Genomic DNA, 21,917 nt, shown 5'->3' with positions numbered 1-21,917 from the left:
ATTTATTAATACAAACGTTTATGTAGATTTTGGGGTGACATTGAACTTCATTCGGTTATTTTTTCTTTGTAAAAATAATGATTGTTAAAGCTGGTATAGTCGTTCTCTGGGAGCACTTCTAAAAAAAGGTGTCTCGCGGTGCGAACATAGTTTTGAGAAAAACGCGTTCAAAGTTTCAACAGCACTTTCAAACGCTCCCGGACGTTTTTGCAAATGTGCGCGTAACTTTGAGAATATTTGACGGATCGACGTGAAATTTTCCGTGCATATGCTTGAATACGTGTACACAACGAAAATGAAATGAGAAGAATTGGATTCTTGCAAAATCCTGATCCAGGTATAAATCCAGGAAGCTGTTGTAACTACGAGTCGTGATCTTGCGCCGATGGCGCAGCTCTGAGAGACCAGTTTGCAACGAGTGTTTGTGCTCTATCTCGGTCGTTCACATTTAAATATCACTCAGCCCGACGCGCCCCGAATGCGATCCCGATATTACAATCTTGAAGGCTGCTCATGCAGCGGGTTGAATCTTAAAATAGATATTCGACGATCCCCAGTGTCCACAAAACGGTTCGAAGGTATGGTCTTCGGATCTATTCTTCGAATATTTAACTCTATTCTCATTGAACGTATCTAAGTGTAATTTCTTTCGTACATTGGCAATCATCTTGCCTCGAGGCAAATATTCATTTTGAGTTTGAACTTGAAAGGGCACTTGATTTGTCCGTGTATACTTCGAATAAATAAATAAGCAGTTTAAACAAAAGACAGGCGTCTAGAAGCTCGCTGTTGCGCTCGACTTTGACCAAGTTGAATATTGAAAATGTAAAATAATCTTCCGTTCACGATTCTTACTCAATTAAATGGACATAAATTCCCGGCTCGCTATCGAGCTTCGATGATGCAACACTTGAAAAAAATCACTTGAAAAAGCAGCGAGCGCAGCGATTTCTGCCCTATCAGTTCCAGCGCTCGGAAATGACCCGTAAAATACATAGCTCAGCTTATTAGCTGAGGGCAAGGCGCAGCAGCGTTGGGTGAGATAGTGTAATTAAATAGACTCCACCGATGAGATTCCGGACCGAGGCGAAGCTGAGAACACGGGATTTTAATCATGCGCTTCGCTGTTTCGATGAGAATAATCGAAACGGTCTCGTTGCAGAGGTGTGCAAAACAAAAAAAAAAAAAAAAAAAATGCAATTTTTTATTCCGCGAACACGTGTTATTAACTACGTAATTAAATAATTACGAGAACGTTCTCGAACGTGATTAGAAAAGTGTCCCCCTTTTATTTCACGCGACTTTTGCGCGGGTTTCTCACATCGAATCGAATCGCTTCGGGCGGAAGCCGCGTGGCTTCTGGTATATACGTGATGAGAATACCCAAAGTTCTCGCAAACTGACTTTTCCCTTTCCACTACGGAAGCTCGGAGCGGCTCAACCGAGTTCTGACACCCAATTTCTGCAGCCACAAGTCATCGCGATGCGGCTTCATCCTGTAATTGCGATATATTGCGGTTTGCGGTAGAAGAAGATAATAAAAAAAAGAAAGAAAGAAAGAAAGAAAGAAAGAAAAAAAAAAAAAAACTTCCTCGGTGCCTCGTTAAAATTATGCGACACCGTGGTTTTATATAAATTTACTTTCTCTCTCTCTCTCTCTCTCTCTCTCTCTCTCTCTCTCTCGTTCCTTCTTTCTTTATATCTTCGTTTATTTATTTATTCTCTTTTTCTTCTCCTCCTGTTTTTCACCAAAGCTCGTAATATAAGAGTAAATAAGGGAAGTTTTCACCCTCGTATAAATATATAGCCACTCGCCACGCGGCGGTTCTGATGGGTTTTCGAGTTCGTAATATTAGACCTTTTTTTCTCCCTCCCCCCTCCTCAACTCGCAGCTTCTCTCTCTCGCTCTCTCTCTCTCTCTCTATCTATCTATCTCTCTGTCCTCTCGCTCAACTTTTAAGCCTAATGCATTTTAATGCCCCGGGCATAGATTGATGACGGGAGACGCGACTTGAAAAAAGTTTAGCTCCACGATTTTATCCGCCCCTTGGCGTATACGTACCTATATTACACTTTCTCACACTCCCTTGAACAGGGCCTTGTTTTTTCGATTCACGAACGTTTAACCGAACCGCGTACGTATACTACGCCGATATTATGTACGGAATACAAAAAACGCCCGATCAACGCTTCTGAATTCAAATTATCGACTGGCCACCCAGACTTTTACAAGGTTCAGGCATTCTTACCAGTTTTTTTATTTCTTTTGTTTTTTCATAGTATTTTTGAAAAAATTTCTACACCCTGTCCAAACATTTGTAAATATTTTTTTTTTACTTCTCAAATTAAATACGTATATATAAAATATTTTGTTCAGCTTTGTTGAGTTGTGGAAGAGAAAATGAAAATAAAAATTCAAGCCAAGTTTATCAATTTAAACGAGACTGAAGCTAGCAGCTAGAATTAGCAGCCAGAGGTTCTAATGTTCGTTGAAATAAAGTATCGAAGTCTGAAAATGAATATTTTTTGAAATACATTGAACAGCCAATTATTTTTATAGAATTATAAGGATAAAACTGAGTTGCATTTTTCAATTTCTAATCACTTTTCAAGTTTCAGTTTCGTTCAATTAAAATCTTAATATTCCTGAAATTCTTTCTCTTCCTTTTACTTTTCTCTTAGTTATATTATAATCAGCCTAAGCATTGCATTCATGAATAATAATAAGCTGGAGCGAAACCGCAGCGTTGCATTCGGTATACGCGATTTTTCAATTACGTATATATCACAACAATAATAAACAGCCAAGCTACGATATTCGAGGGTTGGTAGCCGTCTAATATAACTTTTGCCCACGCATTGCAGGAGCAGCAGCGAGTTGCAGCGGCGTAATAATAATATCCACGTAGTGAGATCGGGCCGAGCGCCCGAGTTCTTGAAACTTAATAAAGTCCCTCGTTTCCCGAGCTTTTTCTCCCTCCCTCCACGCCTCCGTCTTCTATAATTCCCACCACGGTATTCCCGGCCGCGTTTTCTTCTTCTGCCCGAGAAGAAGCTAAAGAGGGGATGAAAAGAAAGGAGTTGAAGAAAAAAACCCACGGAATCGGTGACGGCAAGTGTTAATTTCTGACAGGCGTGTAAAAAGCTCGCTGGGTTCGATTTTGACGAACTTGAATATTGAAAATGATAAAAAAATGTTTCTCTTCAGCTGCGTGAGACGTTTTCGGTAAATATTATACTTGCGAGTCTGCTGAATCCAAAAATGATTTCCAAATCCGAAGTCGAGCTTTTTCTCTCTCTCCTTTCCTCCGCACCTTCATCTTCCACAATTCCCACCACGGTTTCCCAGCGCGTTCTCTTCCTCTGCCCGAGAAGAAGCTAAAGGGGGGGATGAAAAGAAAGGGGTTGAAGGAAAAAACCCGCGGAACCGGTGACGGCAAGGGTTAATTTCTGGTACGCGTTCGGAAGAGAAGAGAAGGGGGGAGGTTTGCATGCAGCTAGCGTATTATAGAAATCGGTGGTGCTCAGTTGGTTCTCGGTTGTTAATAATAGGTGGGATATAAATCAAAGCGCCATTCTCGTCTTTATTGCTCTATTAAACGGGACAGCTGGTGCCTCGAGTCTCCGGTGCAACCCTCGGCGCGAATCTCTCTCCCTCCCTCTCTCTCTCTTCTCCTGCTTTCGCACACAAACACATTTGTCTCGTACCTACCCCAGCTCGCGCAATTCCATCCCCCCGACAGAAGGGAGCTGCAATATGGCCGGTGTGGTCTATAAAGTTATATACGTATCAATCCATATCCCCGGGACCGAGCGCCATATTGGCCTAATATCATCAACCGACCTGTACTCCGTTTAAGAGACTCTCTTCCACCCGGCGTCGAATAATAACTCGATTATTCTCTTATTCTTACTGCAGTTGCCGAACAACACTACGGATGAATTGTTATTCAAACTTCTACGATAGCGAATTCATGCTGTTTCAACGAATTAGCATTCGAGTGCAGGGTGAAACACGGACTCCTTGGGAAATTAACCACTCTCAAGTGTCAAGGCGTCGTTGATGCGTCGGGCCGTAAGTGCCGAAGACTGCGAAATTGCCTCGTAAAGTGATTCAATTTTTATGCTGTCTCAGGTGTATGTTTACTTTCGAAAGCATGGCTTTTGAACATTTTTGCAAACTCAAGGAATCCGATCATTACCTCAAAAAGTTATGGTTTCCGCGCGTTTCGCACACTCTCAATCCCTCGCTTTTCACAACTTTTTCGTCATTTTATTTTTTCAGGATCGATTTTTTCTTTTGAAAAAAAAAAAAACACTGACCTAAACCGTTTTTCAGTACGAATACGAAATTTTAAGAATTACCGAGTCAATGCGATATATTATACAGAGTAACCACAGCTTATGTATTACAAAAATTACTCTCTGATTCTTGAAATTCCGATGATTCCAAATCGTGGCTAGATTTTCGAATTTCGATACCGAAATTTTTGCCTACAAAAAATCTTTTCAACAATGCGTTTGGTTCCTGATTGTATGTACTTGGTGAAATTTTTTTTTTTTTTTAACATTCGTGCTACGATATCATTATCATATATCATTCGATCGCGGTAAAAAATGAAAATAGTCAAGGACCGAGCGGTAAATGGAACTGAAAATTTCCCTCAGTGCGGGGATTTTGAGAACCGTTTTCAAGCTCCTCCTGACTTTCGATCCGTACCGATTCATCCGTCCTTGATACGAGCATGCGAGCATGCGGGCAGCTGGGTCAACTCGACGGGGCCTTAGGGCCCATTGTGTCGTAGAGTTGGCGGGGGGATATGGGCCCAGTGGCGGGGCGCGACTCGTCTCACAGCGAGTGGATCACCCCCCCCCCCCCCCCCCCCGTCCTGCATATCTGTTTAACAGGTTAAACGGCGCGTCTAAAAACACGTCGTCGGATCGAGGAAGGAAAGCGGGGCGGTAATCTCGTCAGGAGGTGTCGTCGCTCCGGGAGCGGTAATTGCGCAAAACCGGGAATCGAGTTACGGGAGTAACCCGGGGGTCGGTAGCTTTTTTCACTTCTCTGCGGGCTCCGCTTCGCCATCCTTGTACAACCTACAACCTACTCGGGGGGGGGGGGGGGGGGGGGGGGGGGGGGGGGAGTCGGTAATTGGCCCGGTTATAAATGAGATCAGGATGCCGTTCGGCGCTTCGGTCGCTTTTTACACGGCCTCGACTCGACTCACAGATTCGTATATTCGAACCGGAAAGTCAGAGGCCGCGTGATACGCGTGAAAAAATTTGTCACAGACGGATGCTGCCGCGATATTTCCCTACCAATTTTTTCATCTCAAAATTCGTCGTTCACCGTCGAGAAAAATGTCTCTCTCGATTACGGTCGGGAAAAAAAAAAAATAAATAAACGTGCTTAGAATGCTTTTTGTTCGACGAGTTACGTGGTTTTTGTGGGGGGAAAAAAAAAATAAAATAAAAAAACAGCGCATCTTCTCAAATTTTAATTTTTTTACTACTGCTTTATGTGATAAAAGAATTATTTCAAGGATTTACGAAAAAACAACCGAAGTTTGATGTTTTTTCCAGGGTAGCGTCCAAAAAAAAAGAAAAAAAAAAAAAAAAAGTACAATTTTCGGTAAAATGTACACCATGCATGTTGCATATTTAATTGATATCGAGAAAAAGATGCAAAACTTTATTCACGACTCAAGAAATTAATTCGAATTTATGTAGTAGATAAACAATTTTATTGAATTGTAAATTCTTACAAGTGTAAAAGTAACACAAGACATACGTAATTTCTTCGCTCCGGCAAACTTTAACTTTTCGATGAAAAATTCATATAAAAACAAACCTTATCGTGTAATAATCGAAGATCTATACGAGAGTGAATTACTTCTGTTTTTTTTTTGTTAATTAGTGTCAGTTTTTGGTCTAACCGGCGGTGCTTTCGAATGACCGGAAAAACGGATCGACCCGAAAGCGAAGGAGGGCGACGATCGCATTTGGGGGTGTCAGTTTACGGTGTTTGAACAGGGCCCCCTGTTTGAACGGGGCCCGTCAATTAGTCCTCCAGTGTGTTTAGAAATGAACGAACGCCATGAAAAAATCCCCCGCACTGATAATTAGCCCGTTCTCCGTATTATAAAGCCGTTGCGTCTCGCTTCTCGACATGGGAAAAGCAGACAATGGGGCAGTGCAGCCCTTCGTAAAGGGAATATACGGTGTGGAAATTGAATACGAAATGAGGCTCTCCTCGCCCTCCGTTTCCTTTCGGTCTCTGTGTTCTAACGGTGGGTAAAAAGCTCGCTTCTTGTCGAGTTTTAAATTCTGGCGAAACTGAATCCGGAGGATTTTTTTTCACCCGGTCGCGAGAAATTTCCGCCTACAAAATCAACTCCGGGTCATTCGAGAGGTTGAAATTTCAAGATAAATTGAAATCGCCTCCCACTCACCGTCACGCCAGGATTTATATCGTGCCACTCCTTATTATACTCCTCGTCGTACTTTACATCGCAGGTATTACCGTACGGAATATTTTTTATACAACAATTTCCACCGCGTGACGGGACGGGGTTGAAATTCCGATTTTGAAAAGTTCCGAAAGTGCCAAATTCCGAATTTTTTGCTAACGAAACTTGAAGTAAAAAAATCAAACTTTGACGGTACATCAAAATTTCGAATGGTCCGGAACCCGAGGAACCCTCAAAGTTTTGAAAGGGCAAAACTTCGGAAGGGCGTAACTCCGATGAGTGAAAGTTCGAAAAGTGCGAAAATGAGAAGATTTAAAAATTTGAAGCATCGGAATTCCGAATGATCGAAGATTTTCAGTTCCGTGAAATTTCACCACTTTGATCTTTCTTTGTTTTTGATTTTCGATATTTTTACGTTCGGAATCCTGGTTATTCTGACTTTCGGTTTTTCTGATCTTTTTACACCCACTCGTTGAGCAAACTACGCTGTGCGAGTATATTTTAATTTTCGGAATTTCACTCAAGTTTCGCAATCAAGTAATTTGGAATTAGACACTTTCGGAACTTTAATGACGAGAATATCTGTTGAAACATTGCAAAGTGGCGGAGCTTTTATCCATGGGATTAAAATTTATCTCGTTTCAATGTACACAATTAATAACTTTACAACCAACCTGCTACAAAGTCTCACTTTACACTTTACACTTTGCACACCCACTTGAGAAACTTGATTTGCGTCTATGCGATACTTTCTTGATTGCAAATTTATCCGACCGCAGGTACGAACGCATAAATTCCAATCAATTCGCACAGGTAAGAGCATAAACTCGGACTAACGCGCTTCGCACGCATAAATCCTCGCGAATTGTGAGTAATAACCGTAGCAGTTATACCGGAGACCAAAGCTGTTTGCAAAAAAGTAAAGAGGGAGAAAAAAAGTGTCAATAAATAAATAAAAAATTAAAAATATCGGCTTCGTAAAAAGCATCGCGAACGGTAGCTAATTGAACGTTGAAATACGGATCCGTTGCACCTGCGTTTCATCTTATATACATACAACAGGTTTCGAGCTTATAATTCTGACAAATGGACGGTAGGTTCCAGAAAAATCGACGCGACATCGCCATGCGAGGAGCTTTACACTTTTTCGATTTAAAAATACTGGTTAACCAAGAATCGATGAATTTTTATTAAACTTTATTGCGAGACAGTCAAATACTGCGCAGAGTGTTTGTAAAAATATCATATTCCTGAGTTACGAAGATCTATCTGAAATTATGAGAATACAAAATACTGGTGTTTATAAATAAAAGCTTGGATATCGTTCTGCTGCGTTTCAAATCGTACAAAAATTATTAAAAAACATGGTAAATTTGTTCAATTTTCCCTTAACAGTGTCTCGTTTCATTCGGAAGATTATAATTTTGCACAGAGTTATTGAAGCAGATTTTTTATTTCCATTAATAGTTGCGTAACCGTGTAAAATCACAATTAGTCATCGATACGATCGTGACGAAAAATAACCTTTCGGGTGAAATGATCGGAAGCATAGTTTTCTAGAAAAAGATATCCAAAATTTTAAAGCCATTCAAAACTAAAAATTAACATCCACAAGCTTCCAATAACTTAAATTCTGTATCTTCAAAGATATCTTCGCAGCTTATGTATACCGAGACAAAAAATGATGCAAACGACGCAAAATAACGTTTGGATAAAATCGTAGAAAACATGTTTTTTCTGTATGAAATTAAACACAATCATCCAACAGATTATTAAAAATATTCTTCAAGCGATTCGAAACGAATATTTTACACCCATAAAGCTTTCAATAATTTCAATTCTACATTTTTAAATACATCTTCGCAGTTTATGAATACATAGACAAATTTGAACAAAAAAAAAAAAAAAAAGAAAACAAAAAAGAAAAAAGACGGCGTAATAAAATTTATGAAAAGTGTGCGAATTAGCACAGACGGTGATATTCGGGATGAATTACGACCGTTTGTCTCATCCTTTCGGGGGAATTCGCGTCAGGTGCTCCGAAGGAAGGGAAAGAGGAGGACCTCCTTAGAGGTCCTCAAGAAATCCTCGGATTGCAGCGGACAACTCTCAGCTGCAACGGCGTAAGCCAATGAAATTTACGATCGGTTTAATACACCATTGAGTCGATTCGAGTTCGGCCGAGCATTAGCAAACGAGGGAGTATAAACGTTTCGCACAGTTTCACGCAAGTAACCTTATACTGTGTGTTTAGAGATCGGCACACCTGCTGCACACTACACGCCGATATTCCATTAACGAGGGATGACAAACACCGACTTATTATCGCAGATTTGTTTCGTGCATTTAAAAAGGTTCGTCTGCAGCCGTAAATCACGTTTATTCTCATATAAGCGAAGAGGAGAACTAAAAATGGCCAAGTACCATTTTTTTTGTAAGTGCCATTTTTTTTGTAAGTACCATTTTTTTTGTAAGTGCCATTTTTTTTTGTAAGTACCATTTTTTTTGTAAGTGCCATTTTTTTCGTAAGTGCCATTTTTTTTCTCACTGTAAGAGTCAGTTGAAAGCAAAAAGAATAATAAATCGAATTGAAAAATAATGGCATTCGCATCCTTTTTTGAATGTTCAGCTTTAATTGGGTTAATAAAATTCATGAATTCGATCAAAGCTCGCCTGAAGATTTCTCCCATCTTGAAGGGGTCGCGTTTTGTTTTTTTTTTTTTTTTTTTTCTAGTCGAGGAAAACGACTCAAGCGATGTATATACTGATGAGAAAAAATCGACTACTAAAAAATGACGACGGTATATCCGTGATAAATTGTAGCAAGTACAACGAGTGTCATAAAAGCGCTGAAAAAATGTGAAATTTTTTTTTTTTTTTTTTCTTCTACAGGGAATTCGTGTCCAAGTAACGAAACTTTTGAAACACCGTGTGTTTATAATCGTTACAGAAAATCGTGAGCTTCTAGGAATGCGAAACGATGAAATTCGAATTAAATTTTGTCTGTAATTCTGACATTTTGAAGTTCACGAAACTTTGATAACGTATTTTTTTTTTTCAATTTGTGGATTTTGGCATCGTATTCAGTCAGCGAAGGTGTGGAGCCTCCTTAAAGCGATAGTTTTCGCTTGGAGCGTCTCTGCATGGATAAGTATTATATATATATATATATATAATTAATTCCGAGCGCTCTGCGTAAACCAGTCCGAGGTGTTGATTTATGCAAACGACGGCGCAGCGATGCGCTAGGACATGCATTTTATCGGAGAGCATGCTTCTTCCCATCCTCGCCTTGAACTCGAAGAGTCTTGGAGAATTTTTTTCAAACCGTAGGATAGGTGTTACTTTCGAGCTTGACGAATGTAAAAACTGATCCGACATATCGCGGTGAAGAAATTTCGCAATTTCAACTTCAAACTGCGGGGTTCGACTTGACGAAAGGGTGTAAAAGTAATGTAAAATATGGGAACTTGGCGTAATATCAGGATGTTCAATTTCACCGAGAACGGCGGAACGCGTAATATTATGCATCCGGATTTAAGCATGCACTACACGTCGTTTCGAAACGCTCAACATTTACGAGATAACTTTTTCGCTACACTGATATTCTTATATTTATCGCCAGATTTAAAAATCGGCGCGATCTTAGAACGGAATTCAATTTCGCAAGAATTTGAAGAATTTTATCAGCCGACTATTATCAACGCGCTTGAATCTGTTTTTTCTTCTTCTCGGTTAGATTTTTTTTGACTTTCAAGATCCATTGTTCGAGTAATCGACATTTTCATTTAGTTAGTATTAATTAATTTTTTTGAAGAGAAAATTTAGACGCTTCAAAAGTGACTTTGAAAGTAACTTGATTGTTGTATTTCAGCGCCATCGATAAGATTAGCAATTTTCTTTCCATATTGATGTTATTCCTCACCTTTGCAGACACTGTATCCGAAAAGCCGAGAAGATAACAAATCCCGCACACACTGTTACAATTATGTTATCTACGTTACATCGAACTTGTTAAATCACGGTAATAATCGTCGTTTTCATCACAATAGTAAAAATAAAAAAAAAAATAAAAAAATTATCCAAAGAGCCGACACGTAATTGAATTAAAACTCGTTAAAAAGAAGTACCAGCGCAAATTATTTAAAATTCAACAATAAACAAACCAAACGAATTAATTCAGTTGCACATATATTTCACATGTGTGGAAACAACTTTTGCAGCAACGTTATTTACAATAATTAAATCACACGATTATGGGATATAATAGTTTTCGAACCAATTTTTCATCCGGTTTAAATCCATGGGCACTTTTGTTACCCGCATTTATCGTCGCCGGTGCAACTCGGACAATTAATTACGGTACGCGCGAAAATTCATTCGCAAACACAACAACTTTCAAACGAATCCTCGGCAACCCTCGACTCGATTAAAAAGGCGACGCATCGACGCTCCGTCCTCGACGCCGCCGCGGCACTAACTGACAAGCTGACGGCGGGTTGAAACGCGGAGAGCTTTAAGGCGCCGCAAGTTAGTCTGGGACGGGGCGCCGATCGCTCGGCACGCGAACGCCGTCTGCCGGGAGCTCCCCCAACTTTTTACCGTCCTCGGCCTCTAAACTACGTTCTAACAATAAGTTGTCCATCCTTGGTCCGTCAGGAGTCCGTCGGGACGAAAGAGGAAACAATTTCACGGCTCGGAGAACTCGCGGATCAAAAATGCGCGCCAAAAATCGGGGGAAATCAACCGTGGGGTATTTCAAGGGATCGAGGTGTTGATATCGTTCGAAATCGTTCGGCAATTTCCGAAATCGCGATGAAATCGGTAATATTGAAATAAAATTCTGCATAAGTAATCAGTGGTAGTCGTGAGAAATCGTTTAGGATTACAGAAATCTTTCGTAACCTTAAGAAATCGTGAGAAATTTATCTAGTGGTCCCTGGTAATCAATATATAAAATGGAAGTAATCACGGTGTCAATGTCATTCGAAATCGTTCGGTAATTTCCGAAATCACAACGACATTAGTAATATTAAAATAAAATTCTACATTAGTAATCATCGGTAGTCGTGAGAAATCACTTAGGATTACAGAAACTTTCTTTGCAATCTTGAGGTATCGTATCGAGTCTTAGAAATCGTGAGAAATCATCTGGTCGGAGTAAAATTGTTTATCGAGTAATCTCTCGTAATCACAAAATGTACAAAATTTAAGTAATCACGGTGTCAATATCATTCGAAATCATATCCTAATTATCAAAGTCACACTGTAATCAGTGATTTTAAAATAAAATTCTACGTTAGTAATCATTGGTAGGTACGAGAAATCATTCAGAATTACAGAAATTTTTTTTAGTCATCTTGAGGAATCGTATGGAATCTAAGAAATCGTGAGAAATCATTTGGTGATCCAGAGATCGTCGAAAACGCCCTACGAAAGTAGAAAAATCAGTAGAATAACAACGGTACGAATTTCCGAACGCTTTTCGCACGATTTCTTCAACGCTTTCACGAGATTTCGATTGATTCGCAATGACTTCCAGCGATCTCTATAAATCGTTGGTTATTTGAAAGAGTATTTCACTCGTCGTTCAAGCAGCGTTCCCAGCTGATTTACCACTCGATATCGAACAGTTGAATTTACGACTGATACATACGTGAGCCTGCTCAATTAAATCGTGACGAACATCGAAACTTGCCTTCTGTTTCATACCTCACTCCGTATATTTTACCTCCTCTATTTTCCGTGCTTCATTTATCTTTTTTCATCACGTCAGGTGTATCCAAATTATTTTTCCAAACCACCCCGTCACGCAGCGGAGTCCTGATCGCATCCGTTACCGCAATGGAAAACCGATAATTTCGATTTTATATCCATTCTAGTCTCTCCGCATGAGTGCAGCAGCGAATCGCGACGAGTTCGGAGTCGTATTCGATCTGGTTTTAATATCATTGAGTGTATCCCGGTGAGCTTTGGCTCGTTTTTTTTTTTTTTTTTCCACTTCCGTTTCTCTCACTGCGTCGATTTTCAATCCGAAATGCATTTCTATCGCGAAAATCATAATTCAATGGAGATTCGTAGTTACTCGTTGTCAGCCTGCGACCACATTCGGTCTCGCCAGTCACCGTCGGTGAGGTGAAAAAATACGTCGAAGGGATCGTCGTCGCGAAGCCACATTAGTCGAGGTCCGACGACGACGACGTCGTCGGGGTCAACGGTCGATAACGACGATAACTGCGCCGATTCGGCGACTTCTCTGACCCCGTTACGATTGCTCGTCCGAATTTTCGTAGTCCGAAAAAGCTTATGAATAAATAAACGGGGAAAATGGAGGAAAATGGTGTATCAAAAAGAAGAAAAAAAAAAAAAAACAAGCTGCGGCGAGGATTGTATAACCGTTTTCCCTGCGGCGCCGCGCCGTGTCACCGGATCATCCCTCAATTTTCCCTTCGGTTTTCAATGGGCGTGATCGCTACGTGCGGGGAAACGTACCGCGGTGCTATGCTATCATATTCCATTCTATATGCAAATAGACCGACGGATGACTGGCACCTACTGCTTCCGTGTCTACAGACCAACGGCCAGGGTACTCGACGAGTATCGATATTGCCATTCGGTATTCCGAATTCAGGCTGACCATTCTCAAACGCGTTCGTGCAACGTCGAATGCGATCTCGAAGTTGGAATTGGAAGGGGATCGATCGTTATGAAAAAAAAAATTTTATTTTTTTTTTTTCCTACCCTGCGATCTAATTTAGTTCAACTTTGGGATGATGGGACACGTCGCGTGGAGTAAAAAAAAAAAAAAAAACACTTACAAATTCTCTGAGACGAATTTTCTTATTAAAAATTATTAATAGAATAATTTGAAGATAATGATCCTAGGATTGAATTAGCGGGATGTAATTTTTATTAGAAAAAACTAACTTAAATGATATGTAAGGAATTCATTGATACTCAACGATAAAATGAGATATTCCTCAATCGAAATCGAACAAGCGATAAAAATTTTCTTGTAAAAAAATTTAGGGCAATGGGGTTTTTTTGTTTTTGTGCTGTTGAAAAATTTTGCCCCGCGTCGCCGTGCAGATTTCTACATCAGTCCGATAATATAATTACAGCTCTGTTTCAGTGACAATTTGTTTTTTTTACTTTACGACTCATCGTATCCTTCTTAATTATTAAGCTCGTACAGTTACTCATGCCTTTACCGACCGAGCAAACTCACCCTTTTTCTTCCTACATTAAATAAACAAACGAAAAGAAAAAGGGATCAAATTTTTATGGTGCGATGGTGGCTCCTGTGTAGCGAAATTCAGGAAACTTACACTCCGAGCCCCTTCCGTTCATTTCGTTTATTTAATACATGAAATAAAAAGGGTGAGTTCGCTCGGTCGGTAAGCGTGTGCGTACCAAACGACCTCAAGGAAAAACCTAGATCGTCAGAGACCCGTCAAAATCAACATTCGAGAACCGCAGATCCATTGCGCAGCTTGCGATATTAACGCGTTGAGAATGGCAGGTTCCGACGAGAGGAGATGAGAGGAGAGGATTTCTGCACGTGCATGCAGGGGCCAATCCATTATCCGAATTGGCTTATTGAAATTTCTCCAGTTGACAGGGAATGGATGGAGATTCATTCGTTCGGCCACACTTGCAGATGCTCGCGACGCAGGCGTTTGCTGGTCTGTAAGGGAGGATTGGCTGCATATGCTGCGTTATTCAGGGGCGGGTGAGTCGGCGGCCAGATATTTAATTTCGTGATCACCCATGTAGCGGTTAATCCGCTCGTGACGCACCGCGGATCGCAACGGCGTTATATATTCCCAGAATCACGTCGGTGGCGCAATAACGCGGCTTAGGGATGTTACAAAACGCGTAATACAATCGAGTCAAAGAGCTGTGAGGAGAGAAATATCGCCTAACGAAGATTCGAAAGTGCGACTGAAATTCGTCGAGCTTAAATCATCGTTAGTTTTGAAGCGATATGTTCGATTAGCACGAAGTGAAACTTTCATTAATCATAAATTTACGTTACAATATCATAATTCTCGACGATCTCGAAGAGATTCCGGTATGAAATCGTGGTTCTACAATAAGGAAAGATTCAATCGTTATATTAACGATTTCAATCAACTATATGGCAAATTTTTATCGTTGATTAAAAAAGTTGGATTTTTATCTTTGGCTTCTTAGTTGATCAAAATAACACGATTATAGTGAAATCGTTACGATTGACGAACATTGAATCGATAACAATTGTAATAATATAATACCGCACCGTTTTGTGAGATTATCAGAGAATTTATATTTACGATCAAAACGAGCCCCGGTAAATTAAAATCGTTGAAACGATGTGATTTTTTCAGTACAAAACCGATTCGTTGGTTTAAAAAAAGAAAAAGAACAACGTGATTCCGTATCAAGGAGACGGTTGGTTAAACTAAATCGAACTCGATTAACCTCAACCGCACTTCCAAGCTTTCGTCGCATAATTTTTTTTTTCCGTCCTCACAACTCTTTACCCCGACTGTACGTTTGATGCATTCTTAAATCTCGAGTCAAGACTGCAGACAGGGGCAAACCGCTGCATTTGCATTACGCACCCTGCGCATAGCCGCGATTATTTATTTATCCGCTGCAGAGGATCGTGCATCACGGTCGACCTGCTTCAGGACCAAGGAGGGATGTGTATCCGATGCGTCCCGAACCTTTTTGCCGCGTCCCATTCCGCAGGCGTTTGCAGCCGCCACGAACCAAGGGCTTGGGTCAGGGGTCATAAATAATACCGCTCTGTATATTTGAATGCCATGACGGATCCCACATGCTAAATGGAACCGGCCGCCCCCCCGCTAGCCACCGGCGGCAGCACGCTTCGCATTTCCGTCCCCCCTTTACCCCCCCCCCCCCCCGCCGGCCCCACACCGTCACGGAATTCTTTCCTTTTGTTTATTCCGGAACGCCAATTTTAATGCGACCTGCAACTAAGGCGGAGGAGCCGCGAAGCGACTGCTTGGAAAACTTACAGTCAAGCCTGCAGCTCCGGAAAATAAAGCTTCGCTTGGAAGGTTTTATGGAAATTTTTGCTTTACCCCATTGCAGTAATGCAAAGCCGGGGATATTTGTATACGGATACGACTTATATGTATATGTATATACATACATCCTATAACGTACTTCTTTTTTCAATTTCGTCGCCGATTATCCAGGGTGGAAATTTTTTTACCGCAGCGGAAATTCGGTCCCGCGATTTGGGAATATTAAGAACTCGAGACTTTGACACGACGATTCGCGATTCAACTCTGATTGTGAGACTCTCTTAGGGATTTCTCAGGGGTCCTTAAACTAAAATTGTTTCAAGTGTTTTCGTTGTGTTTAAAAAAAAAAAAAAAAAAAACAAAAAAAACAAAAAACTTCCAAGTGAAGAGGAAGACGAGACCACGTTTCGTCCGAATTATTTCTTCCCAACAACGATTCTCAGAATTCTTCGCAGAGCTGCTCGCAACCTTCGACCCGATGCTGGTGGGTCGAGGGTAATTACAGGGGATGATTTTTCACGGCGTAGTGAGTCTGCCATAAACACCCCCATAAGGTATAACAGGCATCTCGGAGCCTGTATTGTTCGTCGCCATTGTCTACCGCCCGCCGTTCAAGCCCACTGACTGTACCAACTGACTAGAAGACGCGGCTTCGTGCGGACTTTCTCCTCCTCTTTCTCCGTCTCTCCGTGTCTCTCTCTCCCTCTCTCTGACGTAACTGCCCTCTAGGAACGACACGCTCTCACCCCTCGAACCGAAGGGCTGCATGCCAGAATTCTGCAAGCAGCGAGCTGGATTGAAATTCAGGAATTTTGTATACAAGGTACGAAGAAAAAAGCTCATGATTTAGGCCGAACCGCAGCTGCCGTCTCGGTAAAAGCTCGCCCGGTGAATTATCGTACTGCAAAACGAAATGTAAGCAAATAATACACCGCCGTTCTGGATGGATTTCCACGGGCCGAGGCCTAATCCAAGGCTCTGCGCGTAAGCGACCCGGTCGGAAAAGAAGAGCCCTTTACTACCCCCCCCCCCCCCCCCAGCTCTCAGGAGCCGAATTATTGTACACACCGTGGAATAATTTTCAGGATAAACTGAACAGAATCCATCAGCGAAGCAGAAAGATCAGGGATCTCGTGTCCCGAAATTAACGATCGTTCTCGCTTATTTCTGTGTTTATTTTCCCCTCTCTACTTTACCCACAGACTAGATGAAAAGTGACGGCGTCTTGTTAGCCGATGACAGGAAAGCGCGGCTCGTTCGAGTCTTCCGGTTCCATTGGGGACGACCGGATAAATGGGAACTGCACGCTTTGCGGCCCATCGGAGCCTTTTGGGTCCCTTTCCCCAGGACCAGTAGCTGCAGGTTTTGGGCCTGGGCCACGCCCGAGGTGCTTTTGGGTGAATTATCGCCGTGACGAAAGGGCGACGTTGCAACATGAACGCCTCGGACTGCCGGCAGCTTCCGGCTTCCGGTTTCTGAGTTCGCTGAAACGGTTCGGAAAAACGAAGGGGGAAGGGATCGATCGTCTCGAGATGCGAGTTCGTTACTTTTCGATAACAGGACCGCGTGTGCGATTAGAGAAAGAAATATCCGAGGAGCGTCGCCGCTATTTTTGACGAATGTAGGACAGGCGGTTAGCCGGCACGATCGGCGTATAAAAGGAGGTTTGAAACGTTTAAAAATAGAAGCTGTTTTTGGAATAAGATACAAGCGTCCCGATACAGCCCGCGAGTCGAGCCGAGAGTGCGGTGTAAGTCGGGTCGGTGCAACGCGTGCATATTTTCTAGTTTTTCAACGTGTAAATATTTGACTCGACGATATTCGAAAATAAACGTCTAGACGGGGAGGGAAGGGGGAGAATTATACATATACGCGAGCGGTGGAGTTCGAGTCGTGTAAACTGTGCACGATATACGTACTCGGTCGCATTGCTGCAGCCACGCGAGGATCGAACAGCAAAAGCTGACTGCTTCTGACGCTGCTGAACAAATTACTGTAATTAGTTCGTACACCGATCCCGAGGCTCTGTTGAACCGGCCTCTAACCATCGGGCACTGTTTCCATCCCCGCTTCGACTACTCGTTCCTTATATCTTCACGCTCGCTCCCCCCGTGCTCCTTCGACGTTTCACCAACCCCCCGTCGCCTCGCCGCCAGCTCACCTTATCTGATCGACATTTCGTAGAAACGGACTAGCGCCGCTTTTTTGTTTACACTCACCCTCGCTCTGCTTCAAGCGCGCCGCAATCTGTCATTAACCCCCGGCCCGAACTCCGCTCCTCGATGCTTATTCATAATACCTGAGCAGCGGCGAACTTGCAGGTCTGTGATAATAACTCCTTGAAACACAATCGATCCTCGACGTCGGATTCGGTACAACTAGTAACAGTTAACAAAGCGTCGAGTAGCCGGAGAACAAAATGGCGGCCGTCGACTCACCTGGGATTTTATTATCGCTGTAAAATCGTTTTCGTCGCTCCGAACCCGGCGGGGTTTTCTCGAGACGAAAGAAGACGGTGGCAAGAATGGCTCGGGCATAGTTTCGCCCTGGCAAAAGCCTGAAAGCAGAGTATTCCGCGTGCAAAATTCAGCGTACGGCTCGCTCTCGGCGTAGGTGAAGCGCGGTGGTGTCGGTTTGCTTTTCGGCGAAACTGCGGCTGCACGCTGCGGCGTAGAGGCACGGGGGGCGACCGGAAGGGAGCGTTTCGTGGTTCGTTCCTAGCCGGCGTTACGCTTAGCCCCAAATTAGTTGCAGACGTTCATTTATAATGCCCTGTACGGGTTTCCCGCTCCCTCTCTCTCTCTCTCTCTCTTTCTGTTCAGGCTGCACAATGCTATTGTGTCGGAAAGCGGGCCTCGAGGAAAGGCCGCCGGCGGAACGCCGCCAAACTAATTGAATATTGGGCGTGAAAATTTCACCATTTAAGTTCAGATCTCGACCCGCAGTCCCGGTGGTCCTTCGCTGATCGTGTGAGCGTGAACCCGAAGAATTGACCATTATTCCCTCGGTCGTACATCACGCCACGATTCAGTTGGACATCGGTGCGTTACTCGAGTTGCAGGCTTCGTTTCGAGGAATCGAGAACAGCAGCTCTTCCGCAAGAAGAAGATATTCGGAGAAACGATGATCGTATCACCTCGCAGGGATCGTGACGTCAATCTTATACCGTCAACGAATGTACCGCCGTAATACCAACGTCTTCTTCAGGATTCTTTCGTCGCAAATATTTCTCGCGTAAAAAATAAAGACGGTATTTGAAAAATCACCCTACCGAAGTCCGAGCGAGTTTCTCATCGCTTTCTGCAGACGAATTCCATTTCGATCGCAGCTGACGCGTATATTAATAGCTGTGCGTCAAATATGCCAAAAATTGTACGTTCTTTTCAGCGTCATCGAAGATTTCCGCATTTTTAATCATCCCATCAGGCATTCGCGAGGGAGAAGAAAAGAAAAGAAAAGAAAAGTGAGGAAAGAGGAGAAGGAAAAGGGAATGAAAAAAAAAGAAAAAAAAAATCAACAAAAGAAAGAAAACGGAATGGGATGAAAAATTCGGCGACGTTTTCGAGGTAGGTACGATTAGTACGTCACTGTGGTGACGACTTGCGACTGAAGAACCGCCGCATCGCAGGGTCGTCAAGTGCTCAGAGTCGACGGAGTAGGTAATAACTGTACGTCCAGATTACGTCACCAGGTAGGTACACAAAGAGAATAAAACCTGGAGGCTCTGCGGGAGCAGTCGACCGGAGCGCTTATGATATGTACGACGAATATACCTGGATGTGTATCTACGCACACGTACAGGGTGAGGAAAAAGTATGGAAGCCCCTAGAAGTCTCGCAGGGTTCTGTGAAAAATAAAAAAAAAAAAAAAAAACATTACCAAGGTTGAATCTTGGGTCATATTTAACAAGGTATTCAATGGTGATCTTTGATTAGATCATGAACCCCATCTTCGAGGTCGGTTCGAGATCAACTTTGATTTTTCGAATGGGAACCCCCATTTTTGGAGCCACAATCGGAAGGATCGAGAAATATTCGGAAGAAAGATAAAATATACCGCTTTTACCGATTCTGGCAACGAGAATGGATGTTCCCGTTTGAAAAATTAAAATTGATCTCAAAATGACCTTGGGAATGAGATTCACCGTCCAATTTAAGGTTACCATTGAATTCCTTGTTAAAAATGACTGAAGATTTAACCTTCCACTGAGAAACATTTCATTTACTGTTAACAAACGTATGTTTGGATATTATTAGCAGATTTTAATTGAGCCAAATATGATTTGTTAAATATTAACAAATTTCTGTCGATCATTACTTGGCTCGACTTAAATTTGATAATAATAACAAAACATTTATTTCGCCATTTCAAAATATACGTTCATTAACAGTGAATAAACTTTTTTCTCAGTGCAGTAATTTTTTTTTCCCGCCCAACCCCGCGAGATTTCTACTTCTTCCCCACCCTGTATATACCGTATAACGTATAATGTATATTTCGGAGAGAAAATTCAAGCCCACGGGTTTGCGGCCGCGAGGCACTCCTGTAGGAACGGTATAAGCTTCCTTCTCGAGGTTTTCGGGATTTCTCTCCCCTCTTCCTAGCTGCTATAACAGGAATTTGACATGAGGTATAGAATCGCTGTCGCGCGCGTTTCGCAACGCGAATTTTACCGAAATAAGTCGAAAGAGCGAGGGGAAAGTTGAGGCGGGAAAAAAACGTTCGAGTTTGAGATTCAGACCCGTAGCATGGGGGTTGAAACGGCAGCGGGGGCAGGGGTGGAGTGTAGGTCTAAGCCGCTCTGGGAGTACGCCGTTGGGCGAATGAAGGGGGGTGGGACGGGGGCGGAAGGAGCCGAAGAAAGAGAGAGAGAGAGAGAGAGAGAGAAGGAGAGAATGTTGGCGGTGGTGGAAGCGGGAGAAGGCGAGAGAGTTACGAGGCTCAGGTGCGCGAGGGTACATTATTAAAAACAGGAAACCTCATCATTTTCCTCGCCGCTCATAAAGATATTAAATGGAAACATTATATTATACGTTCGCGTGTGCGCCTCCACCTCCACCTCCGCCTCCGCCTACGGTGCGTTTTATTTTTCATTATTTTTACGTTTCACTCATACAAACACACACCCACACGGTACCTGCAAGATGGGCGCAGGTAGCAGCGAGAACGCGGAACATTGAAATGTAACACACCCTGCGTCGCGACGACGCGACGACGCAAAGAACGGAAACACCGGCAGGGCGCCTCGTCGCTCCCTGCGGACTTCGCTCGCGTGTTTTTACTAACGAGCAGGTGTTGTTGGCAAAGGACTGCCACCCAGTCTCGCCTTTTTCTGGTCACCCTGGTTCGCCACCCTCGCGACGCTGCTCTTTAAACTCGATTTTCGTCAAAGGGGCTCAACGACGAACTGCAGAAAACTTTTTCCAGACTCTCGCTGCAAGCGATACGGGACTTATGAAAATATCTTTACCAAGGTGGGAGGATGCTCTCGGTGAACTAAATGAATCCGATGTTACCAAATATGGAAACCATTTTGGGATAGATCCTCGGGAAGAGCGATGAAAAATGTTCTATACTCACTGCAAGATATGAAAAAACCGACAAGAGGTCAACGAAACATAATTTTCTTCTATAAATTGAATGGTAACCAAAAATCGTCAGTTATTATTTATAAAGTTTGCTGTTTGTCTCATTTACGTCGATAAATAAATCTTGAAGTTTTCGGTTGATTATAGTACAAGCAGCAGGTAGCGGCAGGTTGAAATAAGAAGGAACCTTTATCTAGTAAAACTATTTTTTCGTTTATTAATTATGTGGAAGAAGACAAAATTTGACATTTAGAATCCAGACCTACCTAATCAGTGGACCTACTTCGATAGAAACACATATTTCTCATCTGTGAAAAGATTTTTGAAAACTTGTTCAAACTATCATCCTCGTCATGGCCGGTCGAAGAATTTTGGTAATCGAAATGGTCTGGTCAGGATATCCTTGGTCCTTTCTCTCTGGAGACAAGGGATCATTCTCGGCGAGCGTTGGATCCCTTTTCGGGGTGATAAATTTGGAAAAGTGTACAGCACTCCGGTGCAGCGGCATCTGCACGGGGAATCATACCCATGTGCGGTAAAACGAGTGAGTCACAAGTGCGTCACTGAGTATTATCGGGCAAGTTTGAGTCGAGACGAAAAACGTTGCAGGTATGCATGTCTCCTCGTCGACGTGTATTTCAGCCGGGGTTGATAAGACGTTTCAATATTGACGGTTTCCCAGTATTTACTGCCGGCCTGGCAGTTCGACGCAAGCGAGAGCAAAGATTAACCGGCGGCCGCGTCGCGAGGTACATATTTGTTCAGATTCCAGCCGGGTGATTGTGCGTCCACGCAAGGATAAACACGCACCCGCCAAAGTG

At 42.6% G+C, this 21,917-nt stretch overlaps 1 protein-coding gene across 2 annotated transcripts in view; it reads right to left on the bottom strand.

Annotated features, from left to right (window-relative positions):
- Positions 1-10,937, bottom strand: part of LOC124175109 (discoidin domain-containing receptor 2-like) — a 59,037-nt gene extending 48,100 nt beyond the window's left edge. For both annotated transcript variants that reach the window (XM_046555009.1, XM_046555010.1), the window contains exon 1: positions 10,396-10,937. The gene's annotated coding sequence lies outside the window, so the exon portion shown is untranslated. The remainder of the gene's footprint in view (positions 1-10,395) is intronic.
- Positions 10,938-21,917: the final 10,980 nt, after the last annotated feature.

Source organism: Neodiprion fabricii, chromosome 2 (genome assembly GCF_021155785.1).
Source record: "Neodiprion fabricii isolate iyNeoFabr1 chromosome 2, iyNeoFabr1.1, whole genome shotgun sequence".
Lineage (NCBI taxonomy): Eukaryota > Metazoa > Arthropoda > Insecta > Hymenoptera > Diprionidae > Neodiprion > Neodiprion fabricii.
The sequence above is the reverse complement of the archived record's forward strand: the minus strand, read 5'-3'. Positions and strand labels throughout refer to the sequence as shown.